The sequence below is a fragment of the Antechinus flavipes genome, chromosome 6 (assembly GCF_016432865.1).
Source record: "Antechinus flavipes isolate AdamAnt ecotype Samford, QLD, Australia chromosome 6, AdamAnt_v2, whole genome shotgun sequence".
In the NCBI taxonomy this organism is placed as follows: domain Eukaryota; kingdom Metazoa; phylum Chordata; class Mammalia; order Dasyuromorphia; family Dasyuridae; genus Antechinus; species Antechinus flavipes.
The window spans coordinates 75,060,649-75,074,276 of record NC_067403.1 but is presented as its reverse complement, the minus strand read 5'-3'; positions in this window follow the sequence as shown (position 1 = coordinate 75,074,276).

Below are 13,628 nucleotides of genomic sequence, written 5' to 3'. Positions count from 1 at the left end.
AACTACTGATTGGACAATACTCTATTAGCATATGCTTGGAAAATGGCCCTTCCCACTATTCTGTGCTGGTTCAATCTTTTGGTGTATACAGAGAATTGTGGGAAGAATTAGGGGGTGGAGTAAGACAAACCAGAATCAGTTGGGCAGTGGAGGTAGAAAAGGAAGATTGCAGAGATCCTGTGTCCATTTCCTTCACTTTCCCTAAAGACCAAGAATAAAGACTAAGGACTTTTGCTTATCCTGACTCTGGCTGATTCTAAGGTATCCACGGTGCTAACTCAGTCTTCACAATTAGGAACTATTTTACCTAATTATATGCCAATAAAACTGACAATCTAAGTGAATTGGATTAAGATTTCCAAAAATATAAATGACCCTATATTAACTGAAGATTAACAAAATTAGAATGCTTAAATACCCTACCTTGGAAAGAGAAATTAAACAAGTTATAAATGAGCTCACTAGGGGAAAAATCTCCAGGACCATATGGATCTATGAAGGAATTCTATCAAACATTTAGAGAACAATTCATTCAACTGTGATTTAAAGTATTTGAAAAATAGGTATAAGAATATTAGCAAATTTCTTCTATCACACAAATATGATTCTGATATCTAAACTAAGAAGAGCAAAAACATAGAAATAAAACCATAGACCAGCTTCCCTAATGAATATTGATACAAAATTTTAAAAGAAACTATTTGCAAGGACATTTCAGCAATATAGCACAAAGATCATATATCATTACTAGGCAAGATTTGTACAAGGAAAACATGGTTACCTTAATATTAGGAAAACTATAATTGATCATACTTATGACCAAAAAAGGATATAATTATATCAAAAGATGCAGAAGAAACTTTGAACAAAAAATGGCATTTATTCCTATTAAAAGAACAAGAAAGAATAGGAAAAATAGAGTTTTTTTAATTATAAGAAAAATCTATCTAAACACCAAGAACAAACAGTACCAATTATAGTAATTGTAATTGTAATAATCTACAAGCCATCAGAGGTGTAGCAAGATGTCTTTTATCACCACCATTGTTCAATATTGTACTAAAAATGCTAAGTCCAGCATTAAAGAAAAAGAAATTGAAATTAAAATGAGCAACAAGGAAACAAAACTAACACTCTTTGCAGAGGATATGATACTATACTAGAGAACCCTAGAGAATCAACTAAAATTAGTTAAAACAGTAAACAACTTTAGCAAAACTGCAGAATATAAAATAAAGACTTACAAATCATCAACATTTCTATCTTACCAACAAAACCCATCAGGAAAAGATAGAAAGTAAAATTCCATTTAAAATAAATGCAGACAATATAAAATACTTGGGAGTCTATCTGCCAAGATAAGCCCAAGAACTTTACAAAACATTTTTCACACAAATAAAGACGTATCTAAACAATTGAAATTTTAATTGCTCATAGGTAAATTGATCCAACATACTTAAAAGTAACAATTCATCCTTAATTAATTGAATTATTTGGTGGCATATAAATCAGACTGTGAAAGAATTATTCTATGGAACAAGAAAATAAATAACAAAATTTATCTGGAAGAACAAAAACTCAAAAATATCAAGGAAACCAATGGAAAAAAATGTGAAGAGAGATAGCCTTGCACAAATATTGCAAAATGATAATCATTAAACCAATCTGGCATTGGTTAAGAAAGAGTGATATATCAATGGAAGAGTAGAATACATGAAAGTAAATAGCTATCATAATCCAGTATTTAATAAACCCAAAAATCTGAGCTTTGGGGCAAGAACTCATCATTTGCTAAAATTCCTGGGTAACCTGGAAAGCATTTTGGGAGAAATTGGGTATAGAGCAACATCTCACACTATCTAACACTCTGTAATGTATAGCACTATATAACACTATGTAAAATCATAGATACATGATTTTAACATAAACAATGACGTAATGAGCAAATTAAAGAAGCCTAGAAAAAATTACCTGTTAGATGAATGGATAAAGGAAAATTTTACCACCAAAGAAGAGATAGAATCACCAAAAGTAAAATGGTTAATTTTGATTACATGAAATGAAAATCTTTTGCACAAACAAAAACAATGCATTTTAAATTAAAAGAAAAGCAGTAAATGGAGAAGGGGGACTGGAGGATTACAGCAAGTTTGTCTGATAAAGGCCTCAATTCTCAAATAAGTAGGGAACTAAGACAGCTCTATATATAAAAATCATTCTCAAACTGGCAAATGGTCAAAAGATTTGAACAGGTAGTTTCCAGAAGAAGAGATCGAAGGTTTCAATAACAATATGAAAAAGTGCTCCAAAACACTATTAATTAGAGAAACACAAACCATTAGCAACTCTGAGGTTCAGCCTCACACCTATCAGATTAGCTAATGTGACACAAAAAGGAAAATGACAAATGCTGAAGAGGATGTGGAAAAATAGAAGCACTAATATAGTGTTGGTAGAGTTGTGAATTCTTCCAGTTCTTCATTTTGGAGGAGAACTTGAAACTATGCTGAAAGAAATATCAAACTGAACAAACTGTTTAATCTGACAAAACCACTATTAGGTCTGCATCACAAAGAGACTAAAGAAAAAGGGAAAGGATCTATATGTGCAAAAATATTAATAGCAGTTCCTTTTTCTGGTGGCAAAGAATTGGAAACTGAAGGGATATCCATCGATTGGACATAAGTTGTGATAGATGGTTTTGATGGAATATTATTATGCTATAAGAAATAACAAAAAATAGCTTCAGAAAAAACAAAGGAAGACTTATATGAACTGATACAAAATAAAGTGAACAGAACTTGGAAAAGTTGCATCCAGTAACAGAAATATAGTAATTATGATAAACTGTGAAAGATTTAGCTATTCTGATCAATACAATGATCCATAACTGTTCCAAAAGAATCATAATGAAAAATGTCGTCCACTTCCATGGAAAGAACTGAAGAATTCAATGAAGATTGAGGAATTTTTCTTTCATTGTGCTTTTGCTTTTTATTTTTTTAACATGGCTAATATGGAAATACGTTTTCCATGATTTCACGTATACAATGACCATCTTGTTTCCCTTCTCAGTAGGTAGGAAGGATGGAGAAAATTTGACACTCAAAACTGCTTTTAAATTAATGTAAAAATAATTTTAATTTTAAAATTAATAAAGTATCAAGAAATGAGGTTGTTTGGGGATGGCCTATTGATGGGAAGTCATAATGGCTCTTTATGATCAAAATTATTGACAACTTGGAAGAAAGTTTAATGGAATGAATGGCCCAAGTATCTGATCTTCTCCCTGTGCTATTCAATGGTTTCATCACTTCATTGGGTAAAAACATAGGTGGTCCATTTATTGTATTTTCATATGGCATAAAACAAGTTATGGTTCTTGAGTTCCAGTCTAGGATTTGCTACCAACTGTCTTGGGTGATCTTGATGTCTTTGAGTTTCATAAAAGATACATACCCATTTGTATAGTTCCGAATTGTTTTCCTGAGTCCATGAACCTACTTGTTCACTACAAATTAGTCATTAGAGTATCTATCATTGTATAGCCACTCCAACATTTTAATTTTTCATGCTTGTGACCTTTGGCTCTCTAAATATTACATTTGTTTTCATCATTTTCCTTATTCTTTTGGGGTATTTCTTCATATGGTTGCTGATAGTTGGCATCTCTTCTTTTGAAAACCATCCCCTCATATGCTTTAGCTACTTATCAAATAAAAAAGAGTACTTTTTGTGATAGAAAAAAATAACAGCTAGAAACATGTTGGAATAAATTATAATATATAAATATTACTGAATATTATTATGTTGCAAAAAATAGCAAATATGAAAAATTCATAGAAACTGAAGAAAACTTTTATTGACTGATACAAAGCAAAGAAAGCAGAATCAGGTAAGTTATATACTTAGTGATCACTATATTGTAAAGCCTGTAAAATATAAGAACACTGATAGATGCAATGACTAATTGTCATATCATGGGGAAACATACCTCCTTCATTTCAATGGAAAAGTAAAGAATTATAGGTTCAGGATGAAGTATATATGGTTAAATATGGCCAGTGTTTTAACTGATTTAATTAACTTTATTTATTTGTTACAAATGAGGAAGAGGGTGGTATTGGAAAGTGAATAAAAAATTTTAAAACATCTCTTAAAAAAAACTCCAAAATTCCTAAATATCACACTGATGGGATACAGTTTCTAGCAGAAATCTGACCTTTATCCTGAAGCCACTGGAACTTGACAATGATGTAGTTCCCCTGATAGCAGGTAGTAGTCACATACCAATCTGTTGGTTTGTCATAACAGGGTTTCCAAGACAAATGGTGGGGTATGCTTCCTTTTCCACCTCTAAACCATAAAATTTAATATTGAGGGACATAATAAAATTAGCATATCAGTGACATGAAACACCAGATCTCTCAGTCCTTTTCCTATAAATTTGTCTTCTTGCTTTTGGTTCTCTGCTAAAGCCTTTTGGAACTTAGCCCACTTCAATTGACATTACAATTGCAGTAAGCTTTGCCCCTTGACTTAGAGATGGGTTCAAGTCTGCAAATTCTTTTGAGACACCTCACAACATGAGTCTGTGATCCCAATCTTCTGAGGTCTCCTTTCTAAACCTCAACAAAACGATGCAATTGAATTTGAGACTCTCCAAATTCCTTTCCATACCTTGAAAACTATAAGTATTATTCTACAAATTTAGAGAAATATTTTAAAAGCAAGTTTCTCCGCATACCCTAAAAGAACAACAACAACAACAACAACAACAACAAAAAAAAAAAAAAAAAAAAAAAAAAAAAAAAAAACAGTACAACTAGGTGGTATAATGAGTAGAGTACTAAGCCTGGCGTTAGAAAGACCTGAGTTCAAATAAGACATCAGGCACTTATTAGTTGCTGAGAGTAAATAACTTAAACTCTATCTGCCTCAATTTCTTCATCTGTAAAATGAGGATAATAACAGTACCTCCCTCCCAGGGTTGCTATAAGGATTAAAGGAGATAATATTCTTAAAGTGATTTGCAAATCTTAAAGCACCATCAGAATGCTAGCTATCATTATTATTAGTTAATGAACCATACACTAGCTCTGAAACTATTCAGATCTTGTTTTTATAAGGAAGTGTGATATGCTCAGCCAACTTTCAGATGCTGACCCAATGTTCTCATTCCAGTTAGTTTAGTTTCACCTTTTGCCAGAACTTGTGGTCATACAGGATTGTCATCACAATCCTGGGACAGAAACAGAAATCTATCTTTGGAGCAAAGACGACAGGTTTCTCTCACACTGGAATTCCTAAACTCTCATTTTCCTCTCAGGGCGTGCACCTTCCCAGAGGACCTGGTAAACATCAAATAATAAATTCCATCTCATACCTTTAGGGAGACTCTGTTAACAACTTTGTAAATGCTGCTCTTTACAAATTTTAAAAGTCAAGTGTGACAATAAAATTAAATGCATACTTTTGAGAGGTGCTGATGGTAACAATGATAATGAGCTTGCCTCTAGGCTACCTCCCTGGTGGAAAGTTTTTAATGGCTAGAGTTGGAGTTTAAGACTGTTTGGTTAAAGTCTATTCAATTTTGTTGTTGGGCCGTGGGATTTTTTTTGTTTATTTGCTTTTTGAGCATTTATCTAATTACTCTCTGATCTTTATCACACCTTGATATTATTTTTTGTACCACTAATTCACTAAGAATCTTAGTGTGTTCACCAAGGAATTCCCCTTTTCAACAATCTGTATCCCACTTTTCTTTCGGTATCTTCTCCAACTACAGCCATCAAACTGTTGTCATCCTAACAAAAACAGTCTCCCTTCTTTATAACACTCTCCTCTTCTATCTCAGAGATAAGTAGGCATAGTGTGAAAGAAGTTTGGGCAAAAACAATGTCTGCCTCGTTTGTAACAGAGCTTCTTGCTTTTAACAAGAATTTATGAATCAATTTCTCTGCTTTCATGGACCTTTTATATGAGGAGAAAAGAATAATTTCTTTGAGATATGTTAATTTACTATATCTTCTGTGTTGACCTTTGCAAAATGCTTAGAAATTGACAGAACGCGTGTTATTTTCTCCATTCTACTAAAAAGGAAACTGAGGTCTGGGAAGACAGATTTGAACCTAGTCTCCTGACTCTGATTCCAACAAAGTACGATATTGATAGTTCTGTATTTAGACAATCATTATATAAATATATTGTGATTTTTTAAAAAAGTTTTCTTGGTCTGGAGTTGGATATGAGACTGTCACTATGCCTCTCACAGTCCATTTCAATTAACATTAATAAATACTAAATTAAAAATGTGATCATGATCAGATAGGGTGCTTGATTCAAAAGCCACATCTGACACTTAGTAGCTGTGTAACTATGAACAAGTTACTTTACCTGTGTGACACTCCATTTCTCCTCCAAACAGAAACAGCCTCCTTTCCCTGAAACACTCTCTTTCCCTATCTCTGAGATCCATATTAAGTCTTAGAAAGCTCACAAATAGATGGGCACAGTGAGAAAGCAGTCTGGGCAAAAAAGAATGTCTGCCCCAATTGGATAACAATAAAAATAACCACAATACCTATCTTAAGGGACTATCATAAGGCTTAAATGGGAAATGTGTGTGTATAAATATAAATATATATATATATATGTATAATATATATGTATACATAGATAAATGTATTTATACACCCTGTACACACATATGTTATATACATATAATATATATACATATGTTATATACATATATATGCTTCTTTTCAAACTCTGAAGTGTCACTTAAATGTCAATTATTATTCATCATCACAGTTGTCATCAATATCATCCTAGCCTAAAGTAGTATATATTGTTCAGAATACTGGACAGCAGTCTTAGAAGTTAAGGGAGAGAAGACTCAGAAGGCAAGAAGGGAAGTATCGGAAAGTAAAAGGATCTCAAAGTTTCCTGTAGCTGTCATTGATGTATAAAGGAAGACATCCCAACACAGATTTAATACATTTACAAATCTTTTCAGGGCAACAGGCAAGGACAATTATGATCATTTTCTATTTCAGGGACCTGCTCTAGGGGGATGAAGTTCTGATTATTTTGGATACCCTACCCCCATCCCATCAGGGAGAAACACCTACAAGATTAGGCAGGATGGTAATCCTGAATTTGCTTGTTGCCAGGCTGAGCTGATTGATGATATAAATAAGAGCTATGGGAGTCACCCCATGTCTCTACTAAATTCCACATTAAATAAGAAATATGGGAGCAAATAGTCATCCAGCAGTTATTCCTACTATGTGCCAGATCCTATAATAAGCACTTAGGATACAAAGAAAGGCAAAGGACAGTCTCTACTCTTTAGGACCTAACAGTCTATTGAAAAGACAACACACAAACAAGATATGTCCCATGTATTAACAAGATATATTGGGTATATCAAAGTTTCGGTGCAATTCTAAGCTTTAATAATAGATAATAGCTTTACATTAGTGTAAGTCCAGACCAAAGAAAAAAATCTTAATCATAATATACATGCATGATGATTCTCTAAATACAGTACTATTTTTCATGCTAGAAGTAGAGAGTCAGGGGACTGGATTCAAAATTGCTTCAAATCCTTTCTAGTCGTATGTCAATGGGTACCTAATCTCAGTGCCTCAGTTCACTTATTTGTGAAATGGACATAAAGACACTTGCAACTACTCATAACAGCATTAAGTTGTTAAAGTTTAAAACTGCACTGGGACTTTGGGATATTTTCTATGCATAAGATCAATTGGAGATAATAATCAATACAAAGAAAGCATGACTATTAAGGGGAGTGATAAGAAAGGCTTTTTGCAAAAGGAGGGCCTTTTAGGACCTGAAGGAAGCTAGAAGGGCCACAGATATGGGAGATGACCAGTAAAAACAATGACCAGAGTCGAGTCGGAGGTGAAGGTTGCCATCCTGCTGGCTCACAGACCTAATTCCTTCATCTTCAATTCCCTGTTCCTTTTGCACAAACTATTCTTGACTTAAGCCAAAGCCTGAGGTGCCAAATGGCTAAAAGCATGACCAGAAGGAAGCCTGTGGTCAATGCCTTTTTCAGTAGAAATGGCACACTGAACACTAATGTTCATTACTTGGGTAACTTTGATCTTGTCACCTAACTTCCCTGCTCCTCATCTCAAAAATTAAGGGGAGGTGGACCAGAGGTCCCTTTCAGCCCAAGTTCCATAATTCTATGACCTCAAGCCTTTGTGACACCATTTTAAATATACTTACCTTCTGAAGGAAGACTTCTTTTATCCCTTAACCTTCTCCTCAAAGAGTCTGGGATTATATAACAAGAATACCACTCTGCCAATTGGAGGGAGGCTGGCTCTCTGGCAGTCAGTCTCTAGGTACAGAATTAGACCACACCACAAGCATTAGCTATGTAACAGGCCTCCATGAAATCACAAGTGGGAATCCCAGCAACGGGAAAACAAATCATGTCTCTCAGTAACACTGTGGCCATATGCCGTACAGTAACGTCAAGCGTAGCACATGAAGCAGGCTCTGATTCCAGTTCCATAGAGTCATACATACCAGAATTGGCTGGCTTGCATGCCATAGGCTCTGAAGTGAAATGGGAAACTGTCACATCGGGCGTTGTATGTGCTTTGGGCTTCCCTCACACACAGAGTGAGAAACAGGCTCTCATCTCACACTGCATTCTCGCTGGGGCAGGAATATTTCTGAGATGATGCATACTCACTTGCCACTAACTAATGCATATAAAGTGTTTGCTTTTTTGTGTGGGAGGTCATGATGGAGAGAGAAAGGTGGGGAGGAAAGGAGGAAGGGAAAAAGAGAAGGGGAAGAGAGAGACAGAGACAGAAACAGAGAGACAGAGAAAGAGACACAGACAAACAGAGAGAGGAGGGAGGGAGAAAAAGAGAGAGAGTGAAAGGGAGAAAGAGAGAGACAGAGAGAGAGAGGGAGAGACAGAGACAGAAAGACAGAGAGGAGGGGGAGAGAGAGAGTGAAAGGGAAAGAAAGAGAGAGAAAGAGAGAGAGAGAGAAACAGAGAGAGAGAGACAAAGATACAGAGAGACAGAGAGAAGGTGGAGAGAGTGAGAAAAAGGAGGGAGAGAGAAAAAGAAAGAGAGGGAGAGACAGAAACAGAGAGACAGAGAAAGAGACACAGACAAACAGAGAGGAGGGGGAGAGAGAGAGTGAAAGGGAAAAAGAGAGAGAGACAGAGAGACAGAGAAACAGAGAGACAGAGAGACAGACAGAGAGAAGGTGGAGAGAGTGAGAAAAGGGAGGGAGAGAGAAAAAGAAAGAGAGGGAGAGACAGAAAGAGGAGGGAGGGATGGAGAGAAAGGGAGAGAGAACTAAATAGAAAGAGAGAGAGAGAGAGAAGCAAAGTATGTTAATAATAGCATCCATAGAATCATTATATAATGCTTTTTGTTGTTGCTCTTGGTGAGGACCTAGGATTTCATAGATATAGGAAATGGTCAGAGCAAGCTATAGTAGAATATGAATTCTTTGGGGGCAATGACTTTATTTTTGCTTCTCTATTCCCAGTGCTTCAGGGCACATGCTTGTTGAATAGAATTATCAAACTGAATTGAATTGAAGGCCCCTCCTCCTATGCCAATTGGAAACATGCCTATAACTTACTGTCTTAGCCGGCAGCCAAGCACACCCAGAGCTTCAATGACTTGGCCATAATCATACAGCTAGTTTGTGTCAGAAGAAGATCATGACTCCAAGTCTTGCTCCCTCCAGGGTCAGCCTTCTATCCCACATGCAACAATCTCTCTATAATGATATAATGTAATGTGAAGCAAATGCATTGTATTTAATTCTTGGGGACAGAAAGCCAAATGGAGTTTTGCTGTTTCAGTACTTTTCTCCTCATTTCTAATAAAAAGAAATCATATAACTAGGTAAGGATTACTAAAAAGCCTGATACTCGTCATTTTCTGCCCTGTCAAAACATCCCAAGCTTTTAAAAGTACCATTTGTTTCCCACAATGATCCTGGTTGTCTCCATGCTGACGAGCCAGAGTTAGACATTTCTACAAGCTTATATGAGAAGTATGCTTTTTTTTTCTCAACCTCATAATGAGCCCCATGGGAGCTAAGAATTCTCCAGGGGGTTCTCATGATCAATTCTATATCCTCTATTACTAACATTTGCTTTGTGCATTTCACACCGTATCCAACTATAAACAACATGATTACACCCCTCCTGACACCTGCCGACACAATGCCAAAGCTTCCAAATGAAGAATGAAGAATTTAATCATATGGATGTCTTGTCCACAAAACATCAAACTGCCCTGTTTCTCTGGTTCAGGCTTTTCCTGGGTCTATTAATCAATCCTTCGAGGAGCAGACCAGCTTTTTTCATTTGTTCTCAGAAATGTCACAAGCCATCAAGTTTGGATTAGTGTTTCACTTCTCCGGGGGTACCCCTACCTCAAGAGTGGACCCATTCCCAATGCTCTGAGTCAAGGAAACTATAATTCCTTGCTGAGAATGTGGTAACCAAGAAAGAAGGCATATTGCTGCATTGCCACTGAGATAAGGATTTTTATGCTTATGTGAGACCTGCCCCTTGGCAGTCATGCCTCCTGGCCTTTAGTTTGATGAATGTTAGCACTGCTCAGTGCCTATGGCTTGCAGTCATCTTAGGGAATAATTGCATTCTGATTGACTTCAACTACAGACAAAAGGCCATATAGCCTGTTCTTGGTCTATAGTGATTGCCCATTAATGTCATGGAGAATTGTACATATAGACCGAGACTGTGTATGGTCCCCCAAACAATCTAAAGTTGAGAGGCAGCCACAGAATAGCGAAATCCTGAAATATGATTTGGGGCAGATAGTGAGACATGGTGGTAATAAGTATAAATTGGAAATCCATTCCTGGGCGTTCTCTATGAGCCCCAAGGTTGGTAGCTTAATGGAAAGTGAAATAAAGTATATGTGACTTTTGAGGAGGTTGGAATAAATGATCTCTAAGGACCCTTGTAGCTTGAAATTCCTATGATTCTATGCTATGTTCTCTGTTAGACTGAACCATTTCTTCATCTATGAAGGGCCGTACCTGCATGAAGCTGAGCTGGCTGCTGCTCTTGTTAAGTCTGATATAGAGTAGAAAACTCAAACAATAAAAACTTACATCAAAAATCCAAAGTACAAGAATGCATTTCTAATTATGCAGATGGTTAGAGTAAGGTAGACGAATGATCCAATTAGTTATATGAGCAAAATCTTCCAGTTTTTATTGATGTTTGATGGTCATGTTGTTTTGATTTGAGTTCGGACAGTTGGAGGAAGAGAAGGAGAAGAAAAATTAAAGGCAGTGTTTTCTCGATTAAAGAACCAAAGGCATTTCAAGAAAATGTAAAACCTGAGACATTCTATTCCATTGCTGTGGGAGAAGGTTGTAGGTCTCATTAGAACCTTTCTATTGGCCAATCAGGCTGACAGCTGTCAACTATTAATGGACTTTATATAAATGAAATGCTATAAGTAGTGACTACTCTAAGGACTTGCTATTTCAAGCATAATAAATTCTAAGGCATTACTCCCTCAAGTGTTCTGACTCAACTGACCCATCAATTTGACGAGATAAATAGTTTAATGTTCCTCCGCTCCTGAAGTTGACCACTCACTAAATAGATTGTGGTGTTTTAGATCTAAACTGCTTTCCTTCTCTTTGAATCTCTTCAAATAAAAAGTGGAGAGGGGTCCATTTCTAAAAAAACAAAAAACAAAAACAAACAAAAAAAAAAACTACCTCCTAGTAGAAAGAAAAGGATTTGAAGTCAGAGCATTTGGGTTTAAATACCCACCATCCAAGTGACTTTGGGTTAGCCTCTCTGGGCTTTAGTTCCCTCAGCTACATAATGAGGGGTTGGACTTAAATGACTTAATGTCCCTTCTACATCTGAATCTGTCAAATACACCATGCAGCTATATCCCAGGGCATCACAAACTGACCCCAAAATGTTGCAAAAACTGGTATCAGAATGCCAGGGACAAGACAATGGGGGAGGGGGGGGTGTTCCAGCATCTGTCCATGAATCAACTTGGGCATCAAGATAACCATGATCAGGTCACTGTATCTGAGTTCACAATCCCTGTCCTCCGGTGGGCATGTAGACAATCAAAAAAGACTGGCAAAGAGCCATCTTCAGCCAATGACCCAACATTTCCCCTCTGTAAACAGAAGAAAGACTGATTTCATTTATCTTGTGCTCTATTTGCAATGTCACTGTCCACTTGCCAAATCACTGATGAGTTCTTATCTCTAAGTTTTTGCATGGGGACACTATCCAATACTGTGGTCACTACCCATGAACCTGCAGAAAAGCACAACACAAGAAGACAAATCAAAAAGGGAGAGGGAAAGCAATAGTTTAGAGGCCTGACAAATCACTGTAATAAGAGTCTTTTCTCAATTTGCTGATAGTCTGTTTCTCCAGATTAATGGTAACCCAATACCATATGTTTAGCTCAACCCCTACAGCTTTCCATGTTGCCTCTTTCAGACTCGAGCTGCTAGGTCAGTGGCTGTAGCTGCTTTTGGCAATGTTGTGATTTTTTCATGAGCGTTGTTGCTGTAACTCAGAGTATAACAGTTTCTTAGATGAGCTTCTCAGCTGAGAGGGATGTTTCTTCCTTTGGACATCAGATGGCTAAAGTAGGCAGGAGAAGGGGTGGGAGGGAAAGGATAACAGCATTCCCTTAGTTTTCATTGAATTCTGATTTATGAATAGAATGTTTTCTGATTCCTCAGAAAGTGAATGAAAATCTGAAAAAAAGTCACTTTGGTTTTCCTTTATTTTCTTTGTTACTCCTGTAGAACTTATGAAAATAGTGTTTTGTGCAATAAGCATTTCCATCAAACTAGAATCCCAATTCGTTAGATAAGCTTAATACTCTACATTCCAAAGTAATTAAATTCTCTTCATATTAGCATTGTTAACTGCCTTTCAAGAGGATTTTGATGTCATATACAAGAACATAATGAATAAGAAATGTGTTACACAAACTCAAAGAGTTCTGATTAGTTTCAATGGACCCTCTAAAAGAAAGTTGCCTGGTAGATGTTTTCAGTCCTGTGAGATTGTCAGTTTGAGGTACTATGGCATGACAGGCTGAGGGACCAGCCTTGGGCTCACTAAGAACAACTTCAGACAATGCTAACTGTTTCACTATGGGTAAGACATTTAACCTCTCAATGTCCCCAAGCCACTCTCTAAACTTTCAATACAAATGAGTTACAGATTCATGTCAATGAAGAGACTTTTCTCAGCTAGGAGTTGTCTACATAGATAATGTCATTAACTTCAAACCAAAATCTTGTGAGGGGATAAACATTATTTCAAATCAGTTCATATTAACTACCTTTCCTTCATAGACTACTCATGCTTGTCAAACTTACCTCCAATAGTCCTCCATGTACAATATTATCTGTTATTACTTAAGAGACCTTTGTACAAGTTGTCTTCTATGTCTGGTATGCACTCTCTTCACATTTACCTTTTAAATTTTCTAATTTCCCCCAAAACACTATTCTGACATCACCTCCTTCCTAAGACCTTTGTTGATCCTCCTTCCCGCTCAACTCCACTCTTA